Raw genomic sequence first — 24,911 nt, forward strand, 5'->3', positions numbered from 1 at the left:
TTAAATGTTAGGATTACAGGGGTAGCAATGACTGGCTGTTATTTATTTTTTAATCTAAAATTCAGGCTACTATCTTACAAGCGTATACTATGGTTGAAGGTAGTAAGTGTGGTGAAAAGTATCTTTACCATACCTTGAGCCTTTAACATATAATCTGAAGCTCACTGTTACCACTTACTAGAAATGTATATCTGTAGTGGGTAGCCATTCCAGCCTTGGCCTAGAAGTTCCAACACCCACTGAGGCTTCGGTAATGGTCACGCCTACAAGGTGGGCCTGAGGGAGGACGCTGAAGACCCAGGATCGAGAGGAGAGGCTTCTCTTGGTTCCAGGACCCTGGACGCAGGAGGTAGACTGAGCAGAGTTCTCCAGAGAACACCGCCAGACTGCACCATACCTTTGCCAGACCCTGTTACCTATCCCTTCATTTGTAAGCTACCCCACAAAATAAACCTCCCTTTTAACTACATGGAGTGGCCTTAATAATTTCACCAATATATATTTGAACCACTTACTAACAATGTATATTTGTTGATGTTGAGTTACTTCTTTCAGGCTAGTTTTCCATCTATGAATATGGACTTACAGTAGTGCCCGCTCTATTGAAGTGCTGTAGATTAAATGAAACAAGACAAAAATTTATCATTGCTCTATTTCAGATACCTGAGAATGTTCCCTGGTAATGCATAGTCAATAAATATTTATTGAATGAATTAATGATGAAAAGTATAGTGCAGATAAAAATACTAGAACTGATGTATAAAGCCCATAAGTTTGCATCTATTTCTGGATCCTCCACTTACGATGACACTCACTCTGCTCCTGGAGGGCCACCAGCTCAGGAGCCCACTCATCTGTCAGCAGCCAGTAGCTGCGTGTGCATGGGCACACACATGAGTCCTTCAGGAGATGATTCGCTTTCAGATTTCATGACACAAGTGTGTGTGGTACCTAATACATCTTCCACTTCTTTGTGTATTTGATTTACGTATGATTCACATACTCACCACAGCTTATTTCAAGTCAGTTATAGATAGCATTTTCTCCAAGGAGTACATGTGTTGACCAGACTATGAGATGAGAAATAGACACTTTGAGAAGATTCACCAAGCAGCCTAAAAGTAGTTTAGTTTATTTTTATTCCACCTCTTTATGGTTTAGATACAACAGGATTCATAGAGCTCATTTATGCTTATGCTTCCTTATCACGTTATGAACTTTTTTAAAATAAGGAGAATACAGGTTCAGAGAACAGAAATAAGAAGAAACACAGACTGCTTTCACCAGCAGGGAGTCTATAATTCAAGAAGAGAGGCAGACCACAAAAATGTCTGACCCACTTAGTGAGATATGCGCTGTATAAAGTCACTGTATTCCAAGACACAGGGAGAATGAGACCAGTGAGTGAGAAGGTGAACATGTCCAAGACTATACCAAGTCTGAAAGTCAAGGTGTGGAGAATCAAGGTGGGCAGCACTTTGGGTTAGAGCCTTACCTTCCGGTAAGGGCTGTTGATCTTAGAATAGCAAACTCAGGTCACAGGCCTAATGGCATCTGAGAGACAGGAGCCTGCCCCTCTCAAGCACCTCTGCCAAGAATAACCATACTGTTTTATTCTGTATCAATTCCAGGTGACAAATGAGAGAAAAATTAGCCACTGTTGCTGTAGGCAGAAGTGACTTCTGTGTGATTGGCTGGGCAGCGCCGCGGATGCTCTGGTGTTTCCTGTCCTTTCCAAGAAGTATCAAGAAACACTTTGTGGGGATTTTTGCTTTTGTGGTTTTGGAGTCTGGGTCTCATAGCCTGCATTTTCCTACAAAGATGTGACAGAAGGAGTGTGGTAGGTTAGAAGGGAACTTAGCTTCAGTACTGTATCACTCATTGGCTCTGCAGCTTTGGACAAGTTCCCGAAGCTGTACCAGAGCGTGCTTGGCTCTAAGCAATGTGACCTGTTTCTAGCTTCTGCAGCCTTGACACCCTAACTTCTGACCTATATGCATGTGCTGGACACACCTAGTTCCAGACAATTCAACAATATGCTTGGGTCACCTTGCCTCAGCCTCTCCCATCCTTTAGGAGGAGCCCTGCTCCCAGGAGCGAGCTTTTCACATATAGCCTGACCAATCCAGAATCTACCGACCCAGTTACCTCCTTTACCAGACTCTCACGCTTACTACCATTGTGCATCTGCCTCGATGATCTCTGAGCCTGGTCCTGGACATCCAGAGACAGCCCTAACAGTCTCCAGTCTGTGGGAAATACTCATATTAGTCAAAGCTAACGATGCTTCTCCCCTGCCCCACCAGATACTTCCCTGGACCTAAAGTAAAAGCTCCCTTGCTCTCAGCCCTCATCATGTGCATCATAACTGATTCTGGTACTTCCTCTTCTTGGGAACCAGTCTTTCACAGCAAACACACTGTAATATGGTCTTACTGGTCCTTAGATTTTCAATATATTACTATATTGTATTTTAAAGCTCTTAGGAATTTGGTCTCTTCTAAGCCCTCTTAGCTATGGTGGGGACTCAGAAATATAAGAACTAGGAGCTATGGGAAAAAGCATCTAGTTGCAAGGCCTCTTAGCTTTGTTTTGCTGAGAAAACCTTTTTCCCCTTATTTTTTGAAGAGTGACTTCCTGGGCTGTCTTGGGACTGGTCATCAGTGTTGTCCTCAAATGGCACCATGGCTGACAAGACCATCAACTTATGAACCCATCCATGTCTTACCGTCATAGGTTTTTCTCTGACCTTACTCTAGATTCTCATGAGAAGAAGAAATCTGGCTAACTCAGTCCAGACTTGGGTTGGCTTACTGGATCTCCACTAAGCAGTTTTGGCAGAGGACAGAGCCAACATGGCTTCAGAGCACAGAGATTGGAAATGAGAAGGACGGGAAAACTGACCAATGTCCCTTACCAGAGCACTTTGCAGTATTAATTAAAACATAGAAAATGTGTTCTCCTTAAAGAATCATGTAAGTATTATGAATTATTTGAGTCCAAAACAATTTTGTTTGGTCAGGTAGCCACTTACCGAGGAGCAAAGAATCCAAGTGAAATCTAGAATCGTGTTACACCCCAATTCCTCGGAGGAGTTACCAATTGATGACGTCTCAAAGTCCAAAACGAATTCAGATAAAAGCCACACCTACTGCTTGCATTAAACTGGAACTTTGAAACATGTGGAAAGCTGGATCTTGGAAATTATTTCCAGTAAAGAAGAACTACTTTAGAGACTTTTTTTGAAACACTATGAACAGCTAAAAGAAATAGCATGTGAGTTTATTAGCATGAACACAGATTTATCTTTCCATTTATTTTATTCTTGGTTACCTTTCATCAGTTTTGAAAATTTCCTCATATATATTCTATACATACTTTGTTAGCTTTATACCAAATAATTTAATTTTGAGAGACACTAATACAAATGGTAATATACTTGAAATTAAGATTTGCACCTATTTGCTCCCGGTTTATGGGAAAGTGACTGACTTTTGTACCACACTATCTAGTTAGAAATGCTCATTGGCTCCATCAGTTTTTCAGTTGGTTCTTCAAATTTTTTAGATGAAATATTAGTATGGTTTGGATATTATTTAATTGTACCCATATGTGAAAAGTTTGGTCCCCAGGATGGTAGTGTTAGGAAGTTCTGTGGAACCTTTGAGAGATAGAACCTGGAGCAAGTCCTTAGGTCACTCGGGAACATTGCAGGTGGGGGTGTAGTGCACAGCCTTTCTCTTTCTTCCCAATCCTGGCTGGAGATGTGGCTGCTCGACCTAGCACATGTTTCCACCATTGCTACGCCCCCCCCCCCCATGTCTCACTGATGCTGAACCAATACAAGCACGTTACCCTTGAACATTCAAAGTCGTAAACAAAATAAAACTCTCTTTATAAAGTAGGCTGCCATCTCGTGTATTTCATTTAGTACAAAGCTGGCCAACTCAAGGCACATATTTTCCATGAACAAACCAGTTTTATTTCTTCCTTCACAGTATTTGTTGTATTTCCTTTTTCTTGTCTGCATTAGCTGAAACTTTTGGAACTGGGTTGAGGGGAAACATCTTTGCCTTATTCTTGAATTTAGAAGAACAGCTGCAAGTTTCTCATCACTAGGTATGAGTCAGCTGTGGTTTTCTGTAGATGTTCTGCAGCAAGTTGAAGATATCCCCGGCTATTTGTAGTTTATGGTGAGATATTTTTCTTATCATGTAATAGATTTTTAAATGTTTTGATGCATGTGTGACTTTCCCCCCCCCCTTTTTTCTTCAGCCTGTGGAGATGCTGAACTGCATTAACTGGTTTTAAACGTTGAACCCGATTTGCATAAAAGTCCCACTTGGTATAGTGTGCTTCTGTACACTGCTTGGTTTAATTTGCTGGTGTTTGTTCGGGACCTCTGCACCTGTGCATGGGCAACATCAGTCTGTAGTCTCACTCTTGGGCCATTTTGGGCTCCAGTAGCAAAATATTATGAAGTAGGTGGTTAGTAAACAACAGATCATTATTTCTCACAGTTCTGGAGTGTATAGAGCCTAAGATCAATCTGGCAACAGATTCTCCATCAGGCGATTGCCTTTTCATGGTTCATAGGTGGTACCTTTTTGTTATGAAATGAAGAACAGGATATAAGCTCCCTCGGGCATCTTTCATAAGGGTCCCAGTCCCACCCAAGAGGCTCTGCCTTCATGAAGGCCTCCCTTAATCTTTTAACAGTGGGACTGGCTTTCAACAATTGAAATTTAGGGTGACAAACATTCAGACCAAGCTCAGTTCTTGTCTTGTTGTCTGGTCTTGGCATTATGATAATTCTGGCCTCATAAACAAAATTATAAACTATTGTTGTTCATGGAACCCTGGACTGTAGGTCCCTTCCCCATGATACTAGAATCTGCAGGTGCTCATGTCCTTCATGAAGAATGACACAGGACTTCCATGTAACCTTTATACATCCTTTCCGATGCTTTGGACCATCTCCAGATTACTTATACTACTTAATACAATGGAAATACTATACAGTATAAACAATATAGTAAATACTATACAGCATGCAAAGAGACACTATACTGAATTGTTTAAGAAATAACAGAAAGTAAAAGGAGCCTGTGTGTTTGATACCATGAACTTTTCTCAACTATTTTTGATCAGTGATTAGTTGAATCTGCAGATGTGGAAGCTAGAAATGTAGAGCCTGAGGGCATTCCTTTCAGCTCAGAACAGCTAGGAGTTCTTCCTCAAATGCTTTCTAGAATTCACCAACAAAACCATCTGAGTCTGCATTTGTGTGTGTGTATGTGTGTTTGGTAGGTTATTGGTAACTGATTCCATTTGAATCTGTTCTCTTACACACTTGGGTTTATTCCAGTTTGGTATGTCTTTTTGTGTGAGTTCTCAAAATTATTTTCATCTATTGAATTTATAGATATGGGGCAAAGTAGATTAAAGGTGCTTGTCACCAAGCCTGAAGACCTGAGTTTGATTCCTCAGAGCCACGTGGTAGAGAGAACTGAGAACACCCACAAATTCTCTTTGCACTTTCACATGTATGCTATGGCGCGTGCAACACACACACACACACACACACACACACACACACACACACAGAGAGAGAGAGAGAGAGAGGGAGAGAGAGAGAGAGAGACATACACAGGCATACACATGCACAATGTAATTTTTTTAATTTGTGAGTATTAAGTTATTGATAATATTCTTTTATTATCCTTTTAATGGCCATGGGGACCTCTAGGTTCACCTTATTTCTGGATTGTTGTTGGTAAGTAATCCACCAGGTGGTGCTCTGAAACCAAATGACTTCAGTTCTTAATTTAAAAGATTATGTCACCTGGGATAATACTCAACCTATTAACTACTAGCAAACTGGGAAAGGGCACATAGCCAGCTATATCCTTTATTTGAAATATATATATGTATATATATATATATATATATATATATATATATATATATATATATGTATATATAATGTAATTATGCCAAATATGTTAATTATAAACACCTTAGGATGAGAACAGAGTTACACTACTTTTGTTTTTCTTAGACAAAATGTGTAAAATTCAAGAGAATCTCAGTGGCTGTTGATACAAAGACTGTGTTTACTGCCCTCCTCCCAAACACAAGGCAAAACTGTGTGGGCCACTCCAGCCATATCCAGATCAGAGCACTAAGACCTCACTGCTTCCAGCTCTGTAGTTCAGTCCCAGCCAGCAGCCAGTTGCTTACTTCTCAAATGGCCGCAGTCCCTACAGCATGCCCTCTGGCTCTGTCTACTACTCTTCCCATCCAGTGAGCTCCCCTTTCTTACTCTCTCGTTAGCCACCCCCTACTTCCAGCTAGTTGCCCACTTATCTGAAATATTTTTAGTCTCTGAATTTGTGTAAATCACAAATGCTTTTTCTTCTATGGGGAATTTCTTTTGTTAAAATTTAGCCTCACTTTTTTTTAAATAAAAAAAAATCTTATATTCTAAGTAATAACCATGTGTTAATAGGAACTTTGCAAAAGCCCTGCTTTATCAATGATGGAAATGGCTGTGAACATATGCTGCCCTGTGTAGATAGTGTTTATAGTTACAAACACAGAAACGTAGTTATCAGGGTTTGGTTAGATTTGGGGTCCTGGGAAACTGATCCTTAATGTTGATTCCATTTAGAAAGTGGAACTCTGTTCTCAGAAGTAGATACAGCTGTTTGACTGATGGGACAAAATGGTCACAGTCCTGGAGGTTCTAATGTTACAACGTGTGTGGAGATCAGAACAAAATGCTTCAGTTTGCCAAAGCCATTGCTTCTTAATTACCTTCAAAAACTAAGAAACAAAACAACAAACACAGCATTTCATTCCACAACACTTGTGCTCCCCCCCCACACACACACCCACACTATTCTGAACACTTTTGTTCCCCTTGAATAGTGCACATGGAACACAGTGAATTGTTTTTAGTGATGGAAAAGTTAGTTTGATGTGAAATTTTGCTTGACTAGAACTTTGGGAACCTATGTGAAGGCTTAGTACTGAGGGGAAACTTAGGAAGTCAATCTTGGGGCTGGTGAGACGGCTCAGCCATTTGCTGCACAAGCACGAAGATCTGAGTTTGGACCCTGAGAATCCACATAAAATGCCAGGTGGATGTGGCGATACACCTGTAATTCCAGCCTTGGGAGATGGAGATGGGAGAAGTCCCTGGAGCAAGTTGGCTAGCCAGACTAGAGATGTCAATGGGCTTTTGGGTTTGATTGAAAGACCCTACCTCAAAATAAAGTGGAAGTGATTAAAGAAGATTCCAGTATCGACCCCAAACCTTCACACACAGATACATACATGCACATACACCCACACAATACATATGCCTACACTCACTCAAACTTGTGCATACACATCTGTACACCACCTACACAAACACATGAAAAGGGATGGGGGTGGAAGTCAGTCTTCCAGAGTTATTTACTGGATGATGTAGTAGTGAGTCACAGAGGGCGCATCAGTGAACACTCAGGGCCAGTACTGGGGGCGGGCTAGAGAATGAAAAATAACACCGACCTTTCTTTACAGTGGCAGAACTATTCTACTTTACACGTGCAGGGCGTTAAACCTCACAAACCCCTAGACAAAAAAAAAAGGAAGAAGAGAATAACATACAGATAAAACTGTCAACGCTGAATGGGACTCATCTCTGAGTTAGTATTTAACAACATGGATTTTCTGGTTTTGATTTTGTGTTCTGGGCTTTTATATTATCAGGAGAATCTAAGTAAATGCTAACTTTCTGTACTTTTTTTTTCCCAATCTGTTATGAGAAAGTATTTCAAAAGTAAAAGTTATTTTTAAAAAATCAACTCAAAGGAGTAATTATATATATGTATATATAATATATATATTGTATTTCCATAACAACGGATTCATAGTGTTTTTGTTTTGCAGTGTTGAAACCAAACCTAGGGTCTCAGGCTCTCTAGGCAAGCATCCAACTCCCATGTTTCCTTCAGGGTTGGTTCTTCCTCTCTCTCCTGTTGGCCACTTCCAGTCTCCCATGCTCCTTTATGATGTGCAAATGTGCCCTGCTTTTCTTCTTCCCAATTGTCTTCTCTTCCCTGCACATAACGCCATCTCTTTTTATCCCCACAAAACCAGAATCCAGGGCAGTATTTTCCATTCATAGTTCCAAGTCTGGTTACTGTTCTGTGTGTATATGTGCATATTTCTGTAGAGAGGGTGACATTTAAATGTCTGAATTACTCCTTTGTACAGCAAAAAGATGCCTAGATTAAAATAAAAAACACAACTACAAAGAATCAAGGCGTCTCTAGATCACTGCAAAATCCTCAGGTGCCTCACGTTTAGAAGGATTCTTGAAGACACATCCAAGAAAGTAACATGAAATAAGACTGCAATTCTGTGATATTGGCCTTTGTAAAAATGTGACAACATAAAGATACACTCACAGTTAATAATTTTCTTCTAAGTGTACTATATGATACATTAATCTCTTTTTGATTGTTATTCTTTTTTTGTGTGTGTTTTACTTTATTTTTTTTAACTTTTTATTGATTCTTTGTGGATTTCTCATCATATATCCTGATCCCACTCAACTTGCCATCCTCTAGCTTCTGCCCTCTGCCCTTGCAACCCTCCCATAACAAAACAAAATTTAAAAGTAAAACCAAAACCCCAAATCAAACAAACAAAAGCAACAACAACAACAACACAATCTCAGTATGGAAACTGTATGGTGGCCCAGTGAGTCCATACATCTTCACTTGTAGGTGTTCATTGCAATGAGTTATTGGTCTGGTTTGAGGCCTCTGGCTTCTGCTACACTATCGATACTGAATCCTCACTGGGACTGTCTTGGACATCCTGTTGTTGCCCTGTGTCATTGAGATCCTGTAGCTTTGTGTCTGCAGGGCTGTGCCCTTCACATGTTTCAGCAGTTCATAGATGAGGTGGGTGTTGGGGTCAGCCAACTCATAGTCCTGGTTCTGGGCCTGGGTGGTAGCTGGGTTGGTCAGCCTGCCAGCTTTCCTGACAGAAAGAACTCAGCCAGTCTCATTTATATCACAGAATGAACAATTGGAAGGACAGCCACTTGGGAGAAATTTGAAGGATTGCTGGAGCATCTTTCTAAATTCTAATAAATGTGTTCCTCTCTCTCAGCAGGAATCTTGAATAATTCTCTTTGTACTCCAAAGACAAGATAGACTTTCTGGGTTGTTGTTCCTTATGAAGATGCTGCATATTACACTGTTATATTGGTACTTTATGGTCCTCTTTTAGAATCAATTAATTAATACTGGATTAAAATTTATGAAATGAGATGGAAGGCTTGGCTCTCTTACCTTTCAGAATCCTCTCTGCCTGTTGCTCCCAATAACTATTGCTTCTAAGAAAATCTGTTGTTCAGGGTTCTCTAGAGGAACAGAACAGATAGAATGAATATATATATATTCATATATATGTATATATCATGTTTTATTCAATTCGTTACAGTGCCTTACAGGCTGTGGCCCAGCTTGTACAACAATGGCTGTCTACCAATGGAAAGTCCAAGAATACTATAGTTGTTCAGTTCATGAGGCTGGATGTCTCAGCTGGTCTTCAGTATACACTGGAATCTCAAAGAGGTAGACTCTAATGCCAGTGAAAGAATGGACTTGCCAGCAAGATCAAGAGCAAGCAGGCAAAGAGCAAAAGCTTCCTTCTTCCATGTCCTTTATGTAGGCTGACACCAGAAGGTGTGGCCTAGATTAAAGATGGATCTTCCCACCTCAAAAGGTCTGGATTAAAGGTAGGTTTTCCTACTGCAAAAGATTTAATTAAGAAAAATCCCTCACAGGTGCATACAGCCACTTGGATTTTAGTTAATTACAGATGTAGTCAAGTTTACCACCAATAATAGCCATCAAAGCATGTTTGAAATCACCACGAAACCTCTCCTGGCTCCTCCATCTGTGTGATTTCTTCAGTCTTTGCTCTCCATGCCAGCTTTGTGTGTCCTCTGTGGCCCTCCCGAGGACAGTCATATTCTTAGTCTTCAAAACATTTGATTTACTTCATTGTAAAATTTATCAGACAATAATGTGTTCTCAATTATTTTGTGTTTTCATTAAAGAAAAATGTCCTCCAACCTCTTTGAACACCTTGGTAGCTCTTGTCTGTCTTTTTCACGTTTCTTGAGCGTCTCTACCACAGTAGTAAGGCTGTTTCTAGAACTGTGTTGGGGAGACAGGGGGTCTTCTGGGATCCCCACTGAGGTGTACTTGATACACTGCAGCTGACCAAATGAACCCCAGAAGGTTTTTTTCATCAAGTTCCAGCTGCCCCCGTGGAAGAGAGCTCATTTATGTATCCTCTGCGGGACAGTGGCTAATGCGTAGCAAATAAGATGAGGAAATGGTCCTTACTTTGCAAATGATGTGGGCGCAGCTGGTGGCACCTGCTGACCATCATTTGGGACTTGGGACAAAGTGTGAGTGGGATATTATGGGTACACAGATATGTGCAGCTGTAGGTTATCACCATGGCAGCATAAAGAACCTTAGATTTCCCCCAAATCACTACCTCATTTCTATATTTTGTCTAAAATAATTATGGAAGAAATTCTCTTATAGGCCATTTTAAAAATAAAGCATATCTATTAAGAAAGCTGAATATTACTGTATGTGCCTTTACTCTCATTTTGGTTTTTCCCAGTATGTATGAACAAGAATAAGACAAACTTTAGAGTATAATTCCAATCCAAACTGACCTTTCAAATTTGTTCTTTTTTGTTACAATAACTAACCTCTCAAATAATAAACTTGGATCATAAAATTTTTCTCATAGGACCTGTTTTTTTTTTTCAAAATTGCTGGATTTTTGCTGCTTTATTTTCAAAATTGAAATAAGTTACTAATTTAAGATTATGGGTTTGATTGCTCTTCTATGAATTACAGTTTCCTCTGAGGAATGTTCAGAAATGTTAATTTTCTAGGTCTTTTTCTCTATTATATAATGAAATCAGTATCGAGAATTGGAAGCTTAGACACAGGAAGAGAATATTGGATGAATGTCTTCTAAAAAGCCAGGTCCGTGCATTTATGTCTGTCCTGAGCTTTGCCATCACCAGCTTTTGTATCTGTTACAGTGCAGTGAACCCAGAAAGGGTTCAAGTCCATGATGGACAGGGTCTGTGCAGACAGCATCATGCAGGAAGTGGTTTGCAAGCCAAGGCCTTGTAGGCAGGGTCCAGTTCGGTAGGCCATCCTTCTTGGTGATGCTTGACACCAACAAGATGGCATCAGAAATCAAAAGGCATGGCTGGAGAGAGAGCTCAGTGGTTAAAAGAAGTGGCTGCATTCCAAGAGGACCCAGGTTAGATTCCCAGCACACACATGGCAGCTCACAACCATTTGTCACTCTAGTCCCGGGGATCTGACACCCTCTTCTGGCCTCCATGAAGCTGCATGCACACAGGGCATAGATAAACATGCAGGCAAAACACAGTTTTTAAAAGTCAGGAGGAAATAAGTTAGGAATCTAGAAACAAGTGCTAAGGGGAATTCCAATAAGTCTGTATGATGTGCTTTCTATTTTGAAGCAAATGGGTAGTAAATCCTTGGCCACATTTCTCAACCTTTTTGACCATTAATCATAGTAAGACCTGGGTCTGACATCAAAGCCTGGCCACATCTCTCATAGTGTCAGGGTTTGAGGAATAGCCTTGCCCTGGCCCTGGGTTAGGCCTTTAGCAGTTTCACTTCTTGGGGGTTCAACGATATGTCATTTGAATATTCTGGTAGGAAATTTACTAGACTGATAGAAACATATGGCTGAATAGGTTGAAGATGGTGCCCACAAAAAAACATTGACAAAGGAGGGCACAGTTCCTGGCTCGTAAGACACTGGAAGCTTTGGGGGAATTGGAATGTGATCTCAAGATAACAAAATCTCACATTTAGAGTCAAGGAATCAAAGCCAATGAAGAAGTCATCATTACAAATACTCGTTAACTCTGGAAGAGCTGGCTCAAGGCATCAACAGTTACTAGTTAAGTTGCCTAGAGTAGTAAGTGTAAATCGCACTAGCTTCGGAGTGAGGCTACGAGATACAGATAGTTGAGGGGTTCGGTGGCAAAGACATTGTAGCAGCGGGTTTGGACAGAGGACTCTGACTGTGGTGGGAATGGAGCGCATATTCTATGGAAAGATGAAGAATTAACACAGGAGGAGAGAGGTGGAAACCTTTGGTGCTTAGGCTTAGCCTCAAAATGACTCACAAGAAATTGCCCTCATCTATACTGATGACACTAAGTGACTGTATTGAAAGATTATCCAGACTATTCTTTTCTGAGAGGGGAAACAAAATACTGTTAGCACAACCTAGGGTATGTGAAAACCTGATCTAACGTCACAGAAGTGAAAATGAAAGGTGAACGGTTCCGGGAGCCTTAAGGATGCATTTTGCTCTTGATCAGTTTTGTGGCCCCTCTTGACCACTTTTGTGGCCTCTCTTTGCTGAAGATGCCATAGCTGAGGGACATGAGAGGTGTGAAGAATTTGGTGGCCCATGTGTGCCTCTTTATGGTCTTTTCCCCAACATGGCTTTCGATAATTACCATCCATCACACAGATTTAAACCACAAAGATAAAAGCCATTGGAAAGTCCTCACTCTTAGTAGGAGGAGTCATGACCTTACCGAGTGGCCTCTCATACTCAAGAGAATATGCCAAGTCTTCTAAAAGTTGGATGTAGACCCTTCAAGATAATAATGATGAAAAAAAAAAAAAGACTACTCCTCTAGGTAGGTATGGCTGAATCTCAAAGTCCTGCCTCCTTTGTCAAGATGCATTTTTCTCTTTCAGAGGTAGAGGTGGCCTTCAACAATTGCTCTGTTCTTCCACTCACATGCCTAGGGAGATCTGGGTACAGTTTCTGTAGGAGCCCTGGACAGCAGGTTTAGGAGTAAAGAGCACTAACATGCAGCATCCCATGTTTTTGAACCAGGAGAAATGTCACAACAGCTGGTATGGTGTGGTCTCTGCAAGCCCAGCCCTGCACCTGTTCTTTCCCCATTGGTCCTCCTTGATGGAGGCTGTCTGTGCACTCATTCCCTCCTAACTGGAGCACAGAGCCCCTTAGAGACAGAGTTAAGCTCTTATTTCATAGCCCTTAAATTCTTAGTACACAGTACCTTGTACCGGTTTTATTTTACATAACATCATAGCACAGCTGGGACAAAAGTGTTGCTATTCCAAGTCTGAGAGTCTGTCAGGCTGCAGTTAAAATCCACAGCTGTTATCTGGGAGACCAACTGTGATTGTTTCCTAAGATGGCTTAGTACAGATTGCCTCATCACATTAATTATTTCTCTTTAGGCAAGCTTTGAGGCTGTGGATGATGAATACAAAGGGGAAGACTTTAGGAAAGGGTTAGGGAATCTCAGAGACACCAAAGCAGAACACCAAAGTCCAGCCTCATTTACTAAGTAATCTTATCTCAAATAACTCTGTTTATACCACTGCACTTTGCTTAAATGGTAGACTTATCTCTCTCACCATTCAAAGGCATTTCCTCAATAATTCCACCTACAGCACAAACAGAATATAGTCTGGCTTTTCAAGAGTAGATTCTGTGGGATAGTCCTATCCCTGCCCCAAACCTACAGTGTTGACACCTAGAGGGCCAAGAATGACCTGTGAGAGGATAAACGCACACACTGAGGGGCTGTCTCAGTCCTGCACCTTTGATCTTGAGCCTAGCATGTAGCAGTCTTGATGAGCACTTTTGTATATAATTCTCTCACACCCTGGTTTTCTTTTAGGGCTGGGATGGTCATCATCTCTGGCGATTTAAACTCCCACTTCATTATATTCCTATCGGTAAATACATAACTGAAGCTTTAACTTTTTCAGCTGAATTCTGGCAGGGAGGTATAGCCCATGATTACAGGTGTCCTTCAGTATCTTTTGGTGACTGGTTCTAGGATCCCTGAAGATAGAAAAATCCGTAGATACTCAAGTCCTTTGTATAAAATAGTGTTAACACTGACCAATATACCCTCTTCCATACTACCACTATATTCTAAGTCATCTCTAGATTAGAAATAAAACAACAATGTGATGTAAATTGGTGTTATGCCCCATTTTAAGAGAATAATAATCCTAAGTAAGAGGGAGAGTGATTTTGATGTTTCACTGAAGTCTTTAAAATATGGAGGATCATTGTTCAAGCGGATGCTGAGTAGTGAAGAAGACATGTCCCTTTGGTCTTGTCTCACCAAGGAACTCTCAATTCCTGTCCCCATGCTTGTGGGTCCATTCCTTCTTAGCTAGTCTTAGTAGTCAGGAAGCTTCCAGGATGAGAAAGTCACCCTTTCCCTGGGAGATAGTAGTCTAGCGAGCCAGAGAAGACAAAGGACAGGACTGTCTGCTCTTTCTTGATTACATTTAATTTATATCTACAATCCCTTGTTAGGCAGCTTTTCTTTGCTGAATCTGGGGAAAAAACCTCAAGTAAGACCAAATTTTGTAAGGAATATAGTTTTGAGTTTCGATTGGCAAAGTGAATCCTTAACTGTAAATTCTCAGTGAAGGGCAAATTATTTCCAGATAACATTTGTGTGTTCTAGAAATGCACTCACATGTATATCAGCTACCCTACATGTATGTAGAATAGCCAGATCTGATTCTTGGAGGAATCATACCTTTCCACTGCTGAGGACTCATTACTGGGCCTCTGGACTGTGGACATATTTGAATGTCTTTGTTAAAAAAAAACTTACTGGATAAAATACTTAATAACTACAGATGGACAGAAATCTGAATCTGATATTTACACTAATAATTTCCTACTTGCTACCTTCCCTCCCTCCCTCCCTTCCCTTTTTCCTTCCTTCCTTCTTCAACAAGGCCTTGCTATGAAACTCAAGCTGATCTAGAACTTGCAATGACTGCCGTGGCCTCCTAAGTGTATGTGCATCACCATGCCTCTTGGGTGCCATGTCTGAATGTCTTATAAACACTGATCTTCTATAGCTAAATGCTGCATCCTCCACACTAATAGTGTTCTAGCAGTTGCTATTGATTGGTAGCTCCCTGCTCAAAGTTGCAACATTAGCAACTTCTTTTAATTTATTGCCCTCCTCATATGGTTATTGATCACATCTATGATGCTGCTGATTTCTGATTGTGTCATAATTTGTTGAATCCAAAGTATTTCCTTATTATTAAAGACAAGAGTTGTGGTGGTGGAGGTGGTGGAGGTGGTGGTGGAGGTGGTGGTAGTGAAGGTGGTGGAGGTGGAGGTGGTGGAGGTGGTAGTGGAGGTGGAGGTGGTGGAGGGTGGGAGGTGGTGGTGGTGGAGGTGGTGGGTGGTGGAGGTGGGGGCTGGTGGAGGTGGTGGAGGTGGTGGAGGTGGTGGGGTGGTGGTGGTTTGGAGGTGGTGGAGGTGGTGGAGGTGGTGTGGAGGTGGTGGAGATGGTGAGGTGGTGGAGGTGGTGGAGGTGGTGGAAGGTGGTGGAGGTGGTGGCAGTGGTGGTGGAGGTGGTGGCGGGTGGTGGAGGTTGTGGTGGAGGTGGTGGAGGTGTGGTGGAGAAGAGAGGATTAAATGGATTAAGAACATCTTACTTGAATTAGTGAAAATTATAAGCATCTAAAAGTTTGGGTTACTTTAATAAAGAAAAAAATCACTTAATTAATACATCATTTATTAACTGTCATTAAGCCCTTGTTAATTAAATCAGATGGTAAAGTTAAATTAAAAATATGAATGATTTCCTAAAGGGAATGGAATTGTGATTCCAAACATCTTTGAAATTACTTTAATTGGCAAGCACACCAGGACTTGGAGCAATGGGGTGATGGAAGGCTCCATACAGGTGAGGTTTTCTGGTAGCATGGAATTGAGAGGATTATTTTCCAGGGATGACTCCTCCTCTTCTTTCTTCTATTTCAGTAAAAATAGTAACTCAGTTTCTTGGTTGAGGATTTGATACAGTCAGCCAGCTAATGTTTATAGATTTTCTCTAACATGCCAGGCATTTTATTTGCTGGAAGCTGAATATTTATCTGAACAAAAATAAACTTCTTTGAGAATTTGATGGAATGCAGGGACTTCTTCCAATAGAAAAAGTAACCATACGATTATACATATATTCTCAACGTGGATTTATTTTTGCTTATTCTCAGGAAGCATGTAGACTTCTGTCTGGGGTCCATCCACAAAGACCCCTTGATGCACACCTACTTTTTAGCGAATCCATACTCTACCAAAGCTACTCAATCTAGGAAGAATCTATCTTAGAACTGGTCACCTGACCTCTCTAGGTCCATGCCTTTGTTAAAAGAGGGCATAGATGAAAGCCTTCTATTTCTCTGAGTCCACAAGTCTATAATTAGGTATTTCAGGTGTGCCTGTCTGCTTTTATCATCTCGTTCTGTTGCCCATGTTTGTTTTGGAAGTAGCAAAACGTGGTGGTATTGTGTTCCCTGAAATATTGTGCACACTAATAAACTTATCTGGGGTCATAGAACAGAACAATATTAAACATAGAGGATAGGCAGTGGTAGCACATGTCTTTAATCCTAGCATTCCAGAGGCAGAGATCTACCCGGATCTCTGTGTGTTCAAGGATACAACCAAGCATGGTGACTCATGCCTTTAATCCCAGAAAGTGAGGGCAGAACGCAGAAAGGTATTTAAGATGTGAAGACCAGAAACTAGAAGCTTTTAGCTGGTTAAGTTTTTAGGCTTTGAGCAGCAGTTCACCTGAGATTCATTTGGATGAGGACTCAGAAGCTTCCAGTCTGAGGAAACGGAATCAGCTGAGGAACTGGCGAGGTGAGGAAGCTGTGGCTTGTTCTGTTTCTCCAATCATCCAGCACTCACCCTAATACCCGGCTCAGGTTTGTTTTTATTAATAAAACCATTTAAGATTCCTGCTACTGCAAAAGGAGTAAGCAATAGCACAACTCGGAGTAGGAATTGGAGGGTTATCTAGAATTTGAAGAGCACACCAACTCCAATGAGAAGGAGTGTTGGAAATCTGGGTGATTAATCCCAGATAATAAATGGTGAGTGTCACAGTCAGGATCTAGGTCAGCGTTTCTTGATCCCCTGCCCACACCTCTTTCTGCCCCCCATAGTGTGCATGGGATTTATCCTTCACTGATGCCCACAACTGGGTAATAGTAGATCAATAATTCTATTTTGAAGTGCTGCCAAATGTCAATTATTTTCTTAGTGAATTGAGAGATTTGTCTTTAACTAGAGGTATCATTAGTGAAAATGTTTATATATGTGGTTCCTTGGTATAAAGACAGTTATAGAATTCAGGGATATCCAGGAAGTCGGCAAGTGCTTCTCACTGGTGCAATGACCCTGTTGTTATGAGTTGAATTGTCTTCTGCCAAAATTCATGTGTTACAAACCTACAGAATGTGACAGTAGGTGAAAAAAAAAATCACCTGCCTAGGAATGGTGCCTCCCACAGTGGGCTGAACCCAGTTACATCAATTAACAATCAAGAAAATCCCCCACAAATCAATCTGATCTAGGGAATCCCTCAAGTGAGACAAGCTGTGCCACACTGACAGCTAAAGATATCTAGGACAGACTCCAAGATATGTAAAATAGCAATTGCCAGTGTATATGTAGTTATACCTCCTTCATTTTGTCTTTAAAAGGGGATATAGTATTTTCAAAAGCAACTGCTGGTGAGGTTTGGAGAAATCCACACGTGTACACTGTTGGAAGGAATGTAGAATGATGCTGTGTATTTGGAACTTAACTCTGGCAGTTTCTCCAAAAACTGAATGTAGTATTGTCATATGACCTAGAAGTTCCATAGAGATATACTCCATGAGAATAGAAATACTTGTTTATAAAAGTATTGCATATTATACATTATTACTCATGTTGTGCAATCTTATTCATAATAGCAAAAATTACGGATATAACCCAAATGTTTATCAACTGGTGAATAGTTAGATAAAATGTGATATGTATCATACACTGGAATTTTCAACTGTGAAAGGAAATAAGGAATGATAGATGCCACAAAAGGATAAACCTGAAACACATTGTGCTAAGTGAAAGAAGACAGCCACAAGATGCCACTTACTGTATGCACCCATCTGTATGAAATGTTCAGAGTAGACAAATCTATAGAGACAGTAAGTAGATCATTGGTTTGTTAGAAGCAGGTGGATTGGCGGTTATAGAAAGTCAAGGCTAAAAGGCACAGAGAGCTTCTCAGGGTAATGGACCTATCCTTTAGCTAGCTGGTGGTTTGTACAACTTTATGAGTATAGCAACAACTACACACTTGAACACTTTAAAGTGGTGACTTTTACACTATAATAATTATATTTTAATTTTTTAAACTTTCTGGAAGAGAAAATACTTGTTTAAAAGAATAGTGAAATGGTTTGGATAAGAATGCCCCACCCCCAAGGCTTGTAGATTTGAATGTTTGGGCGCCATGGAGTGGTATTATTTGAAAAGATTAGGAGGTGTGGCCTTGTTGAAGGAAGTGTGTCATTGGGGGTGGGCTTTGAGGTTTAAAAAGCCCACAGCAGGCCCAGCATGGCTCTATCTTCCTGCTGCCTATTGGTCCAGTCCTGTTGGTCTCAACTACTTCTCTAGAACCAGGTCTGTCTCTGTCCCGACATACACCTTGCCATGATGACAATGAACTAAATCTCTGAATGATAAACCAGCCCCAGCTAAATGCTTTCCTTTACATGCCGTGGTCATGGTGTCTCTTCACAACAATAGAGCGCTGACAAGACAAACAGCAAGTTCATATTTTTAATAGCACACACAGAAACTGTGTGAGGTGCTTATCACAGTTACCTGTGTGTAGAGGGACTCTCAGTAGAGGGGGAACTGAGCAGGTGGGAGATCAGTAAGAAAATGAGATTTTTTTCAAAATCATAAAATTAAATACTTAATGTGATTTGTAGCTTTAATATTTTATATTGAAATTTAAGCCACGTGAATGTATTGTTTTATTAAAAATTAGGAACAAAAGTAATATATCTTGTATTTGGGGATTTTCTTATGTCATAATGAAGAAATGCAGGATTTCACACATGTACGCAACTTCTCTACTATTGAGGTACACGTCTAGCTTCTTTTTTTCCCCACTTTTTCCTGAGTCAGATTCTTGCTAAATTGACTAGACTCCCATCTAAGTTTCTTCAGTAGCTAAGATTATAGATGTGTCCCACCATACTCAGTATATTAGAATTTTATCACAGTTAGTTCAGTCTCCTAGATATGAGAAATTGAGTACACACATATACTTTTTGTTTTGAGAGTGTTTGATTAATTTTAATTTGTATATATTGTTAGTTTCCTTTACTACTTCCAATGCTTGATTTGCATCCTGGAGAACCCTTTCTCTTAGGGATGCAGGGGGTTCAAAAACTGATTTTTCTTCTTTATTTATTTGTTTTAGCTATATTGAATAGAAACAAGTCCACATCATAAATATGTATGTGTGTATGTATATGTGTGTGTACATATATGTAGACAAGATTAGTGAAACAAAACACCCTCACATAATATTCTTACAATCTTTAGAATTCTCTAGAGAAACAAGAGATACATGTACTAGTATATATATAGACATGCATACAAATTAACTCATAGTAATTATGAACATTTTAGGACTCTCACTTTTAGAAAAATACAATCCATTCCTATTTGTATGTAAAAGCAATTCTATCTTGTCTGGGAGACAAATGAGGCCCAATCTTCAGCTTAACATTTTGTGTCTCCTACTGGAAACTTCTTGGCAAGTTCAGAAACTCCTGGTTCTGAACATCGCATCTCCTTTTGTTTCCACATTCATCACGTGACAGAGCTGAATGTGTTCCAGTCTAGGCATTTGGACTACTCATGGAAATTTTGTCCTGGGAGGCTAGCAATTGCATACACAGAGAGGGGATGGACACCCACACCAGGATATGTCACTGAGTCTGAGTTAAATGTGTGTCTAACCCCACTGTCACCTAACCTGGATCTTTAGAATACTTCTGGCTATTCCAGTTGCCATCTAAAAAGAAGAAAAAGTGAGGGGGCAATGTAATCACAGGAAGAGAAAAGGTTTGTCAATGTGAGTGTATTCCTGCAGCTTCTCCAGACCTTGTTAAAGGCCTGTGCAAGCAAGGAGTTCTAAAGTCAAATCTGCCATGTTTACTTCTTAAAATTAGAAATGTTAATTAACAGAAGCATGGTATGCACGTTATACAATAATTACTTCTTTCCGTACATATTTGGCAATATCTAAATTTTAGAGTATAAGACATTTGGTCCTGATGTATATATACATCCTCTATGTATCTTTGAAAACATATTGACCAATGAGATAGCTCAGCAGGTAAAGGCTTGTCACCAAGCCCGATGACCTGAGTCCAATCCCTGGGACCCACAGAGTAGTAGAAAACCAACTTCCATAAGTTGTCCTGACTTCTATGTATGTGCTGAGGTGTGCACATGCCTCTTACGAAACAAAAGTGAAAAAAAGGGGGGTAACTTTAAGGTGTGTGTGTCATGTATGTGTGTATATGCAGGTGGGCAAGTGTGTGTGTGTACATGTATACAAAGGCCAGAATTTCATATGTATATCCCTATATTGTTGCCTACTATATTGTTTTTTCAGATAGAGTCTCTTGTTAAGCCTGGGACTACCAATTTGGCAGGACTAATTGGCGAGTGAGCTCAGGCAGGCTCCTGTTTCCACCTGCACAGTACTGTTCTTGCAGATGCTCACCATCACAATGGGGACCCCAACTCAGCTCCTCATGCTTACACTGCAATCACATTACTGGCTGAGCCATCTGAGCATCCCCAAAACATGTGATTCGTGGACACCTATACCCTAGATCTGTTTGGGGGAAGTTATATGTGCATGAGCAAATGTTTTAAAAATGTGGTAGTCAAATTATAACAGTGTCTATAGCAAGTCTCACCATTAGAAATGTTGCATGTCAGTCTGGGATACAGCTCAGTTAGAATGCTTGTGTAGCATGTGCAAGGGTCTGGGTATGATCCCCCCCCTCCCAAAATGTGAAACAATACAAAATAAAAGCAACCAAAAGTGTCACGTAAAGATGTGATAGAAAAGATCACATTTACTAAGCGTTATTGTGTACCAAACAGAGTGAGATTCTATGTCCTAGAAGCTAACCCATTGAGATGTGTGTCTTTCTGAATTCTTTTCTGTAGTACAATGATGATAAAGGCTGCCATTTGAAATGCCCCTTGTTCACTCATGCCCTCACAGACACAAACAGTATTTGAGTTAAAGTTGTGAGTCTCAACATCAAATAATTCCACCATTTTTATTTATCTACTTTTATTTTCTTTTGGGGGTGCATTTATGTATCTATATATGTAGAAGCACATGTAATTATGTATGCATCATGTGGAGGCCAGAGGTCAGTGTTAGGAGTCTCCCACTATCACCCTCTCCTTATCTTTTGAAATGGTGTTTCTCACTGGTCACTGATTGGCTACCCATGCAGGCCACTGAGCTCCAGGGATCCATCTGTCTCTCTCTGTGGGTCCACACCACCCAGCCTTTATGAAAGTGCCAGGCATCTGAACTCCTGTCCTCATGTTTACTCAGTAGGCATTTACTGACTGAGCCATCTCCCCAGCCCTTGAATACTTTTAGAGGAAAATTTCTCACTGATAACTTTAGTAAAAAACTAACAGCAGCAACAACAAAATGGATAAAAATCTTCCAAATAGAACTATGTTTCCTCATTTAAAAATACTTGCTGGGCTGTGTTGGCACACACCTTTAATCCCAGCACTCGGGAGGCAGAGCCAGGCGGATCTCTGTGAGTTCAAGGCCAGCCTGGTCTACAGAGTAAGTTCCAGGAAAAAGGCGCAAAGCTACATAGAGAAACCCTGTCTCAAAAAACAAAAACAAATACTCCTGGTACCCACAATCGCATACTGTGATAGCCATGTGACTCTACCATAATCATACTCTTGGTACTAAAAAAAATATACTAAGGGAAAAAATGATTCTTCTGGAGGAACTCATTCCCTTCATGGACGAAAATCCCTTCGAGAACAGACATAGCAATTTGTGTAGGTGTATTTAAAACAATATTATCACATCACTATAACTTACTGGAGACTATGTGAGTTGTGTGGTCAGTGCATTCAATATTCTAAGTTTAGTACTCTCAATGTGATTAGGTGGATCAAAACATAAATTTGGGATTCCCAGGAATGAACTCTGGAGTAACAAAATCAGATTAATGGCCATTTTTCAAATTGATAAACAGAATATATCTGATTTGCACATCCTAACTGTATGATAATGTTTACATGTGACTCATTCTATTCCATTTAAATGAGTAATGTTATTTATGCAAATTACTGAGGACATTGCCTAGCACAAAGGAAATATGTTAGCATGTTAATGCAACTGCTTCCTTCCAGTTAAATTTAATAAAGACACTAGTTAGGAATCATTATATCCAAAGTTATGCTGGGCTGTCTAAGAAGTATATCTGTTTAAGTATAAATGTAGCTCATGATTTTAACATTCATTCTAACAAATATACATTTAGGTTTTACCCTATGAGAAGCAAGAAGAATACTATCTAAAAGGTTTTGACATTCTCTCTACTTTGAGGACTTTATAGCTTTTTGCCATAATTTGTGAGTAAAACTATATTTAAAGCAGGCCTGTGTTGTAACTAGACTTGAAGGCAGTCATACAGCAAGACCCGGAGTGTCCAGACAGAATGTAAACTGAACTCTTTCTGAGTAGATAGAGCATCTGGGCGGCAATGATAGAATCTTTCTTATAGGAGAAATGTTTGATTCAGCTTGAGCCTTCAGGAAACTTGTCTAAGATAAACAAGATCTTGGCAGGTCCAATACCTCCCAGGATCAGGAAACTGAGTGAGAACCCAAGATCCAAAGTCCCGTGTCAGCTGGCATGGAGGTCTTAGCAGAGCTGGGACTGGTACTATGGGCTGGATGAATCTTATGTTAGAGATCTTGGAAAGCTTTGCTCTTCCAATTTTACTAAATTTCTGTCTCCTTCTCCTTCTTTCTGTATTGCTTGAGATGAAACCTAACTATCCCATATGTGTTAAACAAGCACTATACACTGTGTAGGTTTTGAAGACAGGACCTCATTTTCAGCTTCAGACTCACAACTCCCCTGTCTCTGTCTCTGAGCTAGCTAGGAAGATAGGTGTGCACCAGCATTTGACTCCCAAGTCTTATTGATAAATAGAATGATAGAGATTTGATTAAAAGCTATATTTGTTGGCAGCGACATAGCCAGTGCCTGCAGGAACAGAATTCCTGCTGGGGCATGGCCTGAGCAGCCAGAGATGCAGGGCAGTAACTGCAGAGCTGCACTTGCTGGCTAAAACAGCAGAGTCCAGTGCAGCCTCTGTGCCGATGGAAAGACAACACCCCATTCTAATTGTTTTCTATGAACTTGACTATTCAGATGCTTCATGTGAGTGGAGTCATAACATACTTTCTATTGTGGCGTACTAGACTTAGGGGCCATCCATGCTGTAGTATACATCAGCTTCTTCCTTCGTACAGTTGAATAATATTCTACTGTATGTGCACATTTTCCTTTCTCCTCTGTCTATTTTGATGGACATTTGGGTGGCTTTCAGCATTGGGCTATTGAGATGCTGGTACACTGAATAAAGATACCAAACTATATGTTCAAGTTTTCATTACAATTCTTTTGGATATATGAATTCCAAAAGTGGAATTTTTATGTCACATGGTAATTCTATGCTTCTTCACTTCTTTTCCTTCCTTCCTTCCTTCCTTCCTTCCTTCCTTCCTTCCTTCCTTCCTTCCTTCCTCCCTTCCTTCCTTCCTTCCTTCCTTCCTCTAAGGAACCTCTACTTCATGATGACCGTGTGGTTTCACTTCCCCACCAGCAGTTCATAAATGTCCCAGCCTCTCCAGATCCTGTTGCATTGTTACTTTGCTATTAATCTTTTGTTTTAATCTTCTTAGGGATCTTCCCCACCAGCATGTTTTGTGGACATAAGGGTTCGGGGAAAGGTGGAATTGTTGTAAGTTCTTTTACCTGTTAGTTTCCTTTCTCTTTTCCTTTTCAAGGGGAAGGGCAGGGGTGGCACTAGAGATTGATACCACTTGAACAAATACATAGAGCAGAATAGAGTTACGTTTTTTTCAGTCACACATAGACTCTCTCCCTCTTTATATATATGAATCATGCCCCACTGGGGTAAATATACATGAGATATTTAAAGAGTGAGCTACAGGGTGAATGGCTGATCATCATGGATCTTCATACATTATCTCACGATTTTCACAAGTCTCCTCTTTAGAGGAGGAGTATTTTACTCACGCATGTTTTAGCAGACTTTTTATTTTACTTAGAATTTCATACATGAGTACTGTATTTTCATTACTTCCCCCCACTCCAACTCCTCCCATATCCCCCTATTCTCACTCAAATTTACAGCCTCTTCTTCAATTATTATTGTTAATATATGTAGAGATGGGCAGATAGATAGGTGTGTGTGTGTGTGTGTGTGTGTGTGTGTGAGAGAGAGAGAGAGAGAGAGAGAGAGAGAGAGAGAGAGAGAGAGAGAGAGATGCAACCTACTGAGTCCATTTAGTATTTCTCATATGTGTATCTGTTTAGGGCTAGCCACTTGAGATTGAGCACCTATCAGGGGCTCATCCCTGGAGAAGACTGATTCTTCCTCTCAGCAGCCATTGGTTGCCTGTAGCTCTTCATCTAGGGATGGGAATTATGACATTTTCTCCATCCATGTTGGCACATCTATTGGCTGTCATTGTTCAGGTCTTGTTTAGGCAGCCATGTTGTTGAGATTCCTTGGTGTCTTTGTTAGGGTTTTTTATTTCTG

This window comes from Onychomys torridus, chromosome 10 (genome assembly GCF_903995425.1).
Source record: "Onychomys torridus chromosome 10, mOncTor1.1, whole genome shotgun sequence".
Classification (NCBI taxonomy): domain Eukaryota; kingdom Metazoa; phylum Chordata; class Mammalia; order Rodentia; family Cricetidae; genus Onychomys; species Onychomys torridus.